Source organism: Pleurodeles waltl, unplaced genomic scaffold (genome assembly GCF_031143425.1).
Source record: "Pleurodeles waltl isolate 20211129_DDA unplaced genomic scaffold, aPleWal1.hap1.20221129 scaffold_39, whole genome shotgun sequence".
Taxonomy (NCBI): Eukaryota; Metazoa; Chordata; class Amphibia; order Caudata; family Salamandridae; genus Pleurodeles; species Pleurodeles waltl.
The window spans coordinates 8,114,811-8,127,335 of NW_027150097.1; the positions used below are offsets into that span (position 1 = coordinate 8,114,811).

Consider the following 12,525-nt stretch of genomic DNA (forward strand, 5'->3'; position numbering starts at 1 on the left):
AGTGTCTTTCGCGAGGTGGATACATTTTTGGACTTTTTTTTTTCCAAGCACCCGTATCAAAAACAATGTCAACAGTTTCTGTAAATTATCGATAAGATCTATTGTCCGTTGCTTGCACTAATTTCCTGAAGTTGGCTAAATCGCAGTAAATCGGTAAAGCGGGAAATCACAGCATCTTCAACAAATCGTGATAGAGGTGCAGAGATAAAGGTTTTGACCCTACATATCAAGAGCGCAGCTGTCAATAGTTCAGCAGGTTCACAGTGCAGAAGGTTCAGTGGCACCAGGGTCCCCTGCGTCCCAATCACAGCTAGTTTTTAACTTCTGTATTCAGGGCATGGGAGGGGTGTGTTGCATCGTGCACACACGGTGCCTGTTTCGCAGATAAGTTTTAATAAATACACAGAGAATAATATAGAGTCATTGGCCACGAGGAACACCTTCCCTGACCTTTTATTCTCTCCGGTTCCACGTCACCGCGCCTACCATCCAACTCCAAAACTCGGGGAGACTAACACTCCCTACCTCTCTTGGTGTGCATCATAGGCGTGCCCATGACGAACACAACATTTCTCCTTAACCAATAGAAAACAAACATAGCTGCTCAAAAAAAAGATACTATACTAATCCAGTATACAAGAATAGTACACAACAAGAAATGCCACATTCAGTCAATCCACCCCGAATCCTTGCAGCCGCGTTGAGCATGGCGGTCGAGGACTCAAACTGTACAGTTCAAGTCCTTGTCTCAGAGGCACTGAGTTGATTGGTATGGAGCCAGGCACCTCCTGATCTGAATCTTGAACTGGCTCCAAATTCTGCATGTCCACACCCCTTGTAGTAGATGATTGAGAATTAGTAGCAGTTACCACCGGCCATGTGTACTGGCTCAAACTTCTGCATGTCCACACCCCATGTAGTAGATGATTGAGAATTAGTAGCAGTCACCACCGGATTCACTGTCAGGATGATCCATCCTCTCTCCTTCATCAGCTTCAAATCCCACTGTTTCCCTGAGCAGGAAGGTCTGGAATTGAAAATACAGAGGACATTAAACAACATTCACTCAGTACATGGCACTCATTTTGGTTTATACGCTCGAAAGTGAGCCATGAGCAAAGTGTGAAGAGTGTTAGGATGGCTGAGTGGTCTAAGGCACTGCGTTCAGGTCGCAGTCTTCCTTGGAGGTGTGGGTTCAAATCCCACTTCTGACAAGTGTATTTTGTGAGGTGGATACATTTTTGGACTATTTTTTCCCAGCACCGTATCTAAACAATGTCAACAGTTTCTGTAAATTATGGATAAGATCTATTTTCCGTTGCTTGCACTAATTGCCTGAAGTTGGCTAAATCGCAGTAAATCGGTAAAGCAGGAAATCACAGCATCTTCAACAAATCGTGATAGAGGGGCTGAGAAAAAGGTTTCGACCCTACATATCAAAAGCGCAGCTGTCAATAGTTCAGCAGGTTCACAGTGCAGAAGGTTCAGTGGCACCAGGCTCCCCTGCGTCCCAATCACAGCTGATTTTTAACTTCGGTATTCAGGGCATTGGAGGGGTGTGTTGCATCGTGCACACACGGTGCCTGTTTCGCAGATAAGTTTTAATAAATACACAGAGAATAATATAGAGTCATTGGCCACAAGGAACACCTTCCCTGACCTTTTATTCTCTCCGGTTCCACGTCACCGCGCCTACCATCCAACTCCAAAACTCGGGGGAGACTAACACTCCCTACCTCCCTTGGTGTGCATCAGAGGCGTGCCCATGACGAACACAACATTTCTCCTTAACCAATACAAAACAAACATAGCTGCAAAAAAAAAAGATACTATACTAATCCATTATACAAGAATAGTACACAACAAGAAATGCCACATTCAGTCAATCCACTCCGAATCCTTGCAGCCGCGTTGATCATGGCGGTCGAGGACTCAAACTGTACCGTTCAAGTCCTTGTCTCAGAGGCACTGAGTTGATTGGTATGGAGCCAGGCACCTCCTGATCTGAATCTTGAACTGGCTCCAAATTCTGCATGTCCACACCCCTTGTAGTAGATGATTGAGAATTAGTAGCAGTTACCACCGGCCATGTGTACTGGCTCAAACTTCTGCATGTCCACACCCCATGTAGTAGATGATTGAGAATTAGTAGCAGTCACCACCGGATTCACTGTCAGGATGATCCATCCTCTCTCCTTCATCAGCTTCAAATCCCACTGTTTCCCTGAGCAGGAAGGTCTGGAATTGAAAATACAGAGGACATTAAACAACATTCACTCAGTACATGGCACTCATTTTGGTTTATACGATCGAAAGTGAGCCATGAGCAAAGTGTGAAGAGTGTTAGGATGGCTGAGTGGTCTAAGGCGCTGCGTTCAGGTCGCAGTCTTCCTTGGAGGTGTGGGTTCAAATCCCACTTCTGACAAGTGTATTTTGTGAGGTGGATACATTTTTGGACTATTTTTTCCCAAGCACCGTATCTAAACAATGTCAACAGTTTCTGTAAATTATGGATAAGATCTATTTTCCGTTGCTTGCACTAATTGCCTGAAGTTGGCTAAATCGCAGTAAATCGGTAAAGCAGGAAATCACAGCATCTTCAACAAATCGTGATAGAGGGGCCGAGATAAAGGTTTCGACCCTACATATCAAAAGCGCAGCTGTCAATAGTTCAGCAGGTTCACAGTGCAGAAGGTTCAGTGGCACCAGGCTCCCCTGCGTCCCAATCACAGCTGATTTTTAACTTCGGTATTCAGGGCATTGGAGGGGTGTGTTGCATCGTGCACACACGGTGCCTGTTTCGCAGATAAGTTTTAATAAATACACAGAGAATAATATAGAGTCATTGGCCACAAGGAACACCTTCCCTGACCTTTTATTCTCTCCGGTTCCACGTCACCGCGCCTACCATCCAACTCCAAAACTCGGGGGAGACTAACACTCCCTACCTCCCTTGGTGTGCATCAGAGGCGTGCCATGACGAACACAACATTTCTCCTTAACCAATACAAAACAAACATAGCTGCTAAAAAAAAAGATACTATACTAATCCATTATACAAGAATAGTACACAACAAGAAATGCCACATTCAGTCAATCCACTCCGAATCCTTGCAGCCGCGTTGATCATGGCGGTCGAGGACTCAAACTGTACCGTTCAAGTCCTTGTCTCAGAGGCACTGAGTTGATTGGTATGGAGCCAGGCACCTCCTGATCTGAATCTTGAACTGGCTCCAAATTCTGCATGTCCACACCCCTTGTAGTAGATGATTGAGAATTAGTAGCAGTCACTACCCGCCATGTGCACTGCCTCAAACTTCTGCATGTCCACACCCCATGTAGTAGATGATTGAGAATTAGTAGCAGTCACCACCGGATTCACTGTCAGGATGATCCATCGTCTCTCCTTCATCAGCTTCAGATCCCACTGTTTCCATGAGCAGGAAGGTCTGGAATTGAAAATACAGAGGACATTAAACAACATTCACTCAGTACATGGCACTCATTTTGGTTTATACGCTCGAAATTGAGCCATGAGCAAAGTGTGAAGAGTGTCAGGATGGCCGAGTGGTCTAAGGCACTGCGTTCAGGTCGCAGTCTCCCTTGAAGGTGTGGGTTCAAATCCCACCTCTGACAAGTGTATTTTGCGAGGTGGATACATTTTTGGACTTTTTTTTCCCAAGCACCGTATCAAAAACAATGTCAACAGTTTCTGTAAATTATCGATAAGATCTATTTTCCGTTGCTTGCACTAATTGCCTGAAGTTGGCTAAATCGCAGTAAATCGGTAAAGCAGGAAATCACAGCATCTTCAACAAATCGTGATAGAGGGGCCGAGATAAAGGTTTCGACCCTACATATCAAAAGCGCAGCTGTCAATAGTTCAGCAGGTTCACAGTGCAGAAGGTTCAGTGGCACCACGCTCCCCTGCGTCCCAATCACAGCTGATTTTTAACTTCGGTATTCAGGGCATTGGAGGGGTGTGTTGCATCGTGCACACACGGTGCCTGTTTCGCAGATAAGTTTTAATAAATACACAGAGAATAATATAGAGTCATTGGCCACAAGGAACACCTTCCCTGACCTTTTATTCTCTCCGGTTCCACGTCACCGCGCCTACCATCCAACTCCAAAACTCGGGGGAGACTAACACTCCCTACCTCCCTTGGTGTGCATCAGAGGCGTGCCCATGACGAACACAACATTTCTCCTTAACCAATACAAAACAAACATAGCTGCTAAAAAAAAAGATACTATACTAATCCATTATACAAGAATAGTACACAACAAGAAATGCCACATTCAGTCAATCCACTCCGAATCCTTGCAGCCGCGTTGATCATGGCGGTCGAGGACTCAAACTGTACCGTTCAAGTCCTTGTCTCAGAGGCACTGAGTTGATTGGTATGGAGCCAGGCACCTCCTGATCTGAATCTTGAACTGGCTCCAAATTCTGCATGTCCACACCCCTTGTAGTAGATGATTGAGAATTAGTAGCAGTCACTACCCGCCATGTGCACTGCCTCAAACTTCTGCATGTCCACACCCCATGTAGTAGATGATTGAGAATTAGTAGCAGTCACCACCGGATTCACTGTCAGGATGATCCATCGTCTCTCCTTCATCAGCTTCAGATCCCACTGTTTCCCTGAGCAGGAAGGTCTGGAATTGAAAATACAGAGGACATTAAACAACATTCACTCAGTACATGGCACTCATTTTGGTTTATACGCTCGAAATTGAGCCATGAGCAAAGTGTGAAGAGTGTCAGGATGGCCAAGTGGTCTAAGGCACTGCATTCAGGTTGCAGTCTCCCTTGAAGGTGTGGGTTCAAATCCCACCTCTGACAAGTGTATTTTGCGAGGTGGATACATTTTTGGACTTTTTTTTCCCAAGCACCGTATCAAAAACAATGTCAACAGTTTCTGTAAATTATCGATAAGATCTATTTTCCGTTGCTTGCACTAATTGCCTGAAGTTGGCTAAATCGCAGTAAATCGGTAAAGCAGGAAATCACAGCATCTTCAACAAATCGTGAAAGAGGGGCCGAGATAAAGGTTTCGACCCTACATATCAAAAGCGCAGCTGTCAATAGTTCAGCAGGTTCACAGTGCAGAAGGTTCAGTGGCACCAGGCTCCCCTGCGTCCCAATCACAGCTGATTTTTAACTTCGGTATTCAGGGCATTGGAGGGGTGTGTTGCATCGTGCACACACGGTGCCTGTTTCGCAGATAAGTTTTAATAAATACACAGAGAATAATATAGAGTCATTGGCCACAAGGAACACCTTCCCTGACCTTTTATTCTCTCCGGTTCCACGTCACCGCGCCTACCATCCAACTCCAAAACTCGGGGGAGACTAACACTCCCTACCTCCCTTGGTGTGCATCAGAGGCGTGCCCATGACGAACACAACATTTCTCCTTAACCAATACAAAACAAACATAGCTGCTAAAAAAAAAGATACTATACTAATCCATTATACAAGAATAGTACACAACAAGAAATGCCACATTCAGTCAATCCACTCCGAATCCTTGCAGCCGCGTTGATCATGGCGGTCGAGGACTCAAACTGTACCGTTCAAGTCCTTGTCTCAGAGGCACTGAGTTGATTGGTATGGAGCCAGGCACCTCCTGATCTGAATCTTGATCTAGCTCCAAATTCTGCATGTCCACACCCCTTGTAGTAGATGATTGAGAATTAGTAGCAGTCACTACCTGCCATGTGCACTGCCTCAAACTTCTGCATGTCCACACCCCATGTAGTAGATGATTGAGAATTAGTAGCAGTCACCACCGGATTCACTGTCAGGATGATCCATCGTCTCTCCTTCATCAGCTTCAGATCCCACTGTTTCCCTGAGCAGGAAGGTCTGGAATTGAAAATACAGAGGACATTAAACAACATTCACTCAGTACATGGCACTCATTTTGGTTTATACGCTCGAAATTGAGCCATGAGCGAAGTGTGAAGAGTGTCAGGATGGCCGAGTGGTCTAAGGCACTGCGTTCAGGTCGCAGTCTCCCTTGAAGGTGTGGGTTCAAATCCCACCTCTGACAAGTGTATTTTGTGAGGTGGATACATTTTTGGACTTTTTTTTCCCAAGCACCGTATCAAAAACAATGTCAACAGTTTCTGTAAATTATCGATAAGATCTATTTTCCGTTGCTTGCACTAATTGCCTGAAGTTGGCTAAATCGCAGTAAATCGGTAAAGCAGGAAATCACAGCATCTTCAACAAATCGTGATAGAGGGGCCGAGATAAAGGTTTCGACCCTACATATCAAAAGCGCAGCTGTCAATAGTTCAGCAGGTTCACAGTGCAGAAGGTTCAGTGGCACCAGGGTCCCCTGCGTCCCAATCACAGCTGGTTTTTAACTTCTGTATTCAGGGGATGGGAGGGGTGGGGGTGTTGCGTCGTGCACACACGGTGCCTGTTTTGCAGAGAAGTTTTAATAAATACACAAAGAATAATATGGAGTCTTTGGCCACGAGGGACACCTTCCCCTACCTTTTATTCTCTCCGATTTCACATCACCGCACCTACCATCCAACTCCAATACTCGGGGGAGACTAACACTCCCTACCTCCCTTGGTGTGCATCATGGGCGTGTCCATGACGAACACAACATTTCTCCTTAACCAATACAAAACAAACATAGCTGCTCAAAAAAAAGATACTATACTAATCCAGTATACAAGAATAGTACACAACAATAAATACCACATTCAGTCAATCCACCCCGAATCCTTGCAGTCGTGTTGAGCATGACGGTCGAGGACTCAAACTGTACCGTTCAAGTCCTTGTCTCAGAGGCACTGAGTTGATTGGTATGGAGCCAGGCACCTCCTGATCTTAATCTTGAACTGGCTCCAAATTCTGCATGTCCACACCCCCTGTAGTAGATGATTGAGAATTAGTAGCAGTCACCACCGGCCATATGCACTGGCTCAAAATTCTGCAAGTCCACACCCCATGTAGTAGATGATTGAGAATTAGTAGCAGTCACCACAGGGTCCACTTTCAGTATGATCCATCCTCTCTCCTTCATCAGCTTCAGATCCCACTGTTTCCCTGAGCAGGAAGGTCTGGAATTGAAAATACAGAGGACATTAAATAACATTCACTCAGTACATGGCACTCATTTTGGTTTATAAGCTGGAAATTGAGCCATCAGTTTGGCGTCAAGAGTGTCAGGATGGCCGGGTGGTCTAAGGTGCTGCGTTCAGGTTGCAGTCTCCCTTGGAGACGTGGGTTCAAACCCCACTTCTGACAAGTGTCCTTTGCGAGGTGGATACATTTTTGGACTTTTTTTTACCAAGCACCCTTATCAAAAACAATGTGAACAGTTTCTGTAAATTATCGATAAGATCAATTGTCCGTTGCTTGCACTAATTGCCTGAAGTTGGCTAAATCGCAGTAAATCGGTAAAGCAGGAAATCACAGCATCTTCAACAAATCGTGATAGAGGGGCCAAGATAAAGGTTTCGACCCTACATATCAAGAGCGCAGCTGTCAATAGTTCAGCAGGTTCACAGTGCAGAAGGTTCAGTGGCACCAGGGTCCCCTGCATCCCAATCACAGCTGTTTTTTAAATTCTGTATTCAGGGCATGGGAGGAGTGTGTTGCATCGTGCACACACGGTGCCTGTTTCGCAGATAAGTTTTAATAAATACACAGAGAATAACATAGAGTCATTGGCCACGAGGAACACCTTCCCTGACCTTTTATTCTCTCCGGTTCCACGTCACCGCGCCTACCATCCAACTCCAAAACTCGGAGGAGACTAACACTCCCTACCTCCCTTGGTGTGCATCATAGGCGTGCCCATGACGAACACAACATTTCTCCTTAACCAATACAAAACAAACATAGCTGCTCAAAAAAAAGATACTATACTAATCCAGTATACAAGAATAGTACACAACAAGAAATGCCACATTCAGTCAATCCACCCCGAATCCTTGCAGCCGCGTTGAGCATGGCGGTCGAGGACTCAAACTGTACCGTTCAAGTCCTTGTCACAGAGGCACTGAGTTGATTGGTATGGAGCCAGGCACCTCCTGATCTGAATCTTGAACTGGTTCCAAGTTCTGCATGTCCACACCCCTTGTAGTAGATGATTGAGAATTAGTAGCAGTCACCACCGGCCATGTGCACTGGCTCAAACTTCTGCATGTCCACACCCCATGTAGTCGATGATTGAGAATTAGTAGCATTCACCACCGGATTCACTGTCAGGATGATCCATCCTCTCTCCTTCATCAGCTTCAGATCCCACTGTTTCCCTGAGCAGGAAGGTCTGGAATTGAAAATACAGAGGACATTAAACAACATTCACTCAGTACATGGCACTCATTTTGGTTTATACGCTCAAAATTGAGCCAGGAGCGAGGTGTGAAGAGTGTCAGGATGGCTGAGTGGTCTAAGGCGCTGCGTTCAGGTTGCAGTCTTCCTTGGAGGCGTGGGTTCAAATCCCACTTCTGACGAGTGTAATTTGCGAGGTGGATACATTTTTGGACTTTTTTTCCCAAGCACCGTATCAAAAACAATGTCAACAGTTTCTGTAAATTATCGATAAGATCTATTTTCCGTTGCTTGCACTAATTGCCTGAAGTTGGCTAAATCGCAGTAAATCGGTAAAACAGGAAATCACAGCATCTTCAACAAATCGTGATAGAGGGGCCGAGATAAAGGTTTCGACCCTACAGATCAAAAGCACAGCTGTCAATAGTTCAGCAGGTTCACAGTGCAGAAGGTTCAGTGGCACCAGGGTCCCCTGCGTCCCAATCACAGCTGGTTTTTAACTTCTGTATTCAGGGCATGGGAGGGGTGTGTTGCATCGTGCACACACAGTGCCTGTTTCGCAGATAAGTTTTAATAAATACACAGAGAATAATATAGAGTCATTGGCCACGAGGAACACCTTCCCTGACCTTTTATTCTCTCCAGTTCCACGTCACCGCGCCTACCATCCAACTCCAAAACTCGGGGGAGACTAACACTCCCTACCTCCCTTGGTGTGCATCATAGGTGTGCCCATGACGAACACAACATTTCTCCTTAACCAATACAAAACAAACATAGCTGCTCAAAAAAAAGATACTATACTAATCCAGTATACAATAATAGTACACAACAAGAAATGCCACATTCAGTCAATCCACCCTGAATCCTTGCAGCCGCTTTGAGCATGGCGGTCGAGGACTCAAACTGTACCGTTCAAGTCCTTGTCTCAGAGGCACTGAGTTGATTGGTATGGAGTCAGGCACCTCCTGATCTGAATCTTGAACTAGCTCCAAATTCTGCATGTCCACACCCCCTGTAGTAGATGATTGAGAATTAATAGCAGTCACCACCGGCCATGTGCACTGGCTCAAAATTCAGCATGTCCACACCCCATGTAGTAGATGATTGAGAATTAGTAGCAGTCACCACCGGATCCACTGTCAGGATGATCCATCCTCTCTCCTTCATCAGCTTCAGATCCTACTGTGTCCCTGAGCAGGAAGGTCTGGAATTGAAAATACAGAGGACATTAAACAACATTTACTCAGTACATGGCACTCATTTTGGTTTATAAGCTGGAAATTGAGCCATCAGTGCAGTGTCAAGAGTGTCAGGATGGCCGAGTGGTCTAAGGCGCTGAGTTCAGGTCGCAGTCTTCTTTGGAGGCGTGGGTTTGAATCCCACTTCTGATAAGTGTCTTTTGCGAGGTGGATACAGTTTGGGAATTTTTTTTCCAAGCACCCGTATCAAAAACAATGTCAACAGTTTCTGTAAATTATCGATAAGATCTATTGTCCGTTGCTTGCACTAATTGCCTGAAGTTGGCTAAATCGCAGTAAATCGGTAAAGCGGGAAATCACAGCATCTTCAACAAATCGTGATAGAGGGGCCAAATTAAAGGTTTCGACCCTACATATCAAAAGCACAGCTGTCAATAGTTCAGCAGGTTCACAGTGCAGAAGGTTCAGTGGCACCAGGGTCCCCTGCATCCCAATCACAGCTGGTTTTTAACTTCTGTATTCAGGGCATGGGAGGGGTGTGTTGCATCGTGCACACAGTGCCTGTTTCGCAGATAAGTTTTAATAAATACACAGAGAATAATATAGAGTCATTGGCCACGAGGAACACCTTCCCTGACCTTTTATTCTCTCCGGTTCCACGTCACTGCGCCTACCATCCAACTCCAAAACTCGGGGGAGACTAACACTCCCTACCTCCCTTGGTGTGCATCATAGGCGTGCCCATGACGAACTCAACATTTCTCCTTAACCAATACAAAACAAACATAGCTGCTCAAAAAAAAGATACTATACTAATCCAGTATACAAGAATGGTACACAACAAGAAATGCCACATTCAGTCAATCCACCCCAAATCCTTGCAGCCGCGTTGAGCATGGCGGTCGAGGACTCAAACTGTACCGTTCAAGTCCTTGTCTCAGAGGCACTGAGTTGATTGGTATGGAGCCAGGCACCTCCTGATCTGAATCTTGAACTGGCTCCAAATTCTGCATGTCCACACCCCCTGTAGTAGATGATTGAGAATTAGTAGCAGTCATCACCGGCCATGTGCACTGGCTCAAAATTCAGCATGTCCACACCCCATGTAGTAGATGATTGAGAATTAGTAGCAGTCACCACCGGATCCACTGTCAGGATGATCCATCCTCTCTCCTTCATCAGCTTCAGTTCCCACTGTTTCCCTGAGCAGGAAGGTCTGGAATTGAAAATACAGAGGACATTAAACAACATTCACTCAGTACATGGCACTCATTTTCGTTTATACGCTCAAAATTGAGCCATGAGCTAGGTGTGAAGAGTGTCAGGATGGCTGAGTGGTCTAAGGCGCTGCGTTCCGGTTGCAGTCTTCCTTGGAGGCGTGGGTTTGAATCCCACTTCTGATAAGTGTCTTTTGCGAGGTGGATACAGTTTTGGAATTTTTTTTCCAAGCACCCGTATCAAAAACAATGTCAACAGTTTCTGTAAATTATCGATAAGATCTATTGTCCGTTGCTTGCACTAATTGCCTGAAGTTGGCTAAATCGCAGTAAACGGTAAAGCAGGAAATCACAGCATCTTCAACAAATCGTGATAGAGGGGCCAAATTAAAGGTTTCGACCCTACATATCAAAAGCACAGCTGTCAATAGTTCAGCAGGTTCACAGTGCAGAAGGTTCAGTGGCACCAGGGTCCCCTGCATCCCAATCACAGCTGGTTTTTAACTTCTGTATTCAGGGCATGGGAGGGGTGTGTTGCATCGTGCACACAGTGCCTGTTTCGCAGATAAGTTTTAATAAATACACAGAGAATAATATAGAGTCATTGGCCACGAGGAACACCTTCCCTGACCTTTTATTCTCTCCGGTTCCACGTCACCGCGCCTACCATCCAACTCCAAAACTCGGGGGAGACTAACACTCCCTACCTCCCTTGGTGTGCATCATAGGCGTGCCCATAACGAACACAACATTTCTCCTTAACCAATACAAAACAAACATAGCTGCTAAAAAAAAAGATACTATACTAATCCAGTATACAAGAATGGTACACAACAAGAAATGCCACATTCAGTCAATCCACCCCGAATCCTTGCAGCCGCGTTGAGCATGGCGGTCGAGGACTCAAACTGTACCGTTCAAGTCATTGTCTCAGAGGCACTGAGTTGATTGGTATGGAGCCAGGCACCTCCTGATCTGAATCTTGAACTGGCTCCAAATTCTGCATGTCCACACCCCCTGTAGTAGATGATTGAGAATTAGTAGCAGTCACCACCGGATCCACTGTCAGGATGATCCATCCTCTCTCCTTCATCAGCTTCAGATCCCACTGTTTCCCTGAGCAGGAAGGTCTGGAATTGAAAATACAGAGGACATTAAACAACATTCACTCAGTACATGGCACTCATTTTGGTTTATAAGCTGGAAATTGAGCCATCAGTGCAGTGTTAAGAGTGTCAGGATGGCTGAGTGGTCTAAGGCACTGCATTCAGATTGCAGTCTCCTTTGGAGGCATGGGTTCAAATCCCACTTCTGACAAGTGCCTTTTGCGAGGTGGATACATTTTTGGACTTTTTTTTCCAAGCACCCGTATCAAAAACAATGTCAACAGTTTCTGTAAATTATCAATAAGATCTATTGTCCGTTGCTTGCACTAATTTTCTGAAGTTGGTTAAATCGCAGTAAATCGGTAAAGCAGGAAATCACATCATCTTCAACAAATCGTGATAGAGGGGCAGAGATAAAGGTTTCGACCCTACATATCAAGAGCGCAGCTGTCAATAGTTCAGCAGGTTCATAGTGCAGAAGGTTCAGTGGCACCAGGGTCCCCTGCGTCCCAATCACAGCTGGTTTTTAACTTCTGTATTCAGGGCATGGGAGGGGTGTGTTGCATCGTGCACACACGGTGCCTGTTTCGCAGATAAGTTTTAATAAATACACAGAGAATAATATAGAGTCATTGGCCACGAGGAACACCTTCCCTGACCTTTTATTCTCTCCGGTTCCACGTCACCGC

At 45.4% G+C, this 12,525-nt stretch overlaps 2 non-coding genes across 2 annotated transcripts; both read left to right on the top strand.

Moving 5' to 3' along the window:
- The first annotated feature begins 10,833 nt into the window (after positions 1-10,833).
- TRNAR-CCG (transfer RNA arginine (anticodon CCG)) lies at positions 10,834-10,916 on the top strand. The gene has a single exon. It is a non-coding gene; the product is annotated as a tRNA-Arg (tRNA).
- A 1,048-nt stretch (positions 10,917-11,964) lies between these two features.
- Positions 11,965-12,047, top strand: TRNAL-CAG (transfer RNA leucine (anticodon CAG)). Its single transcript has one exon. It is a non-coding gene; the product is annotated as a tRNA-Leu (tRNA).
- The last annotated feature ends 478 nt before the right edge of the window (positions 12,048-12,525 follow it).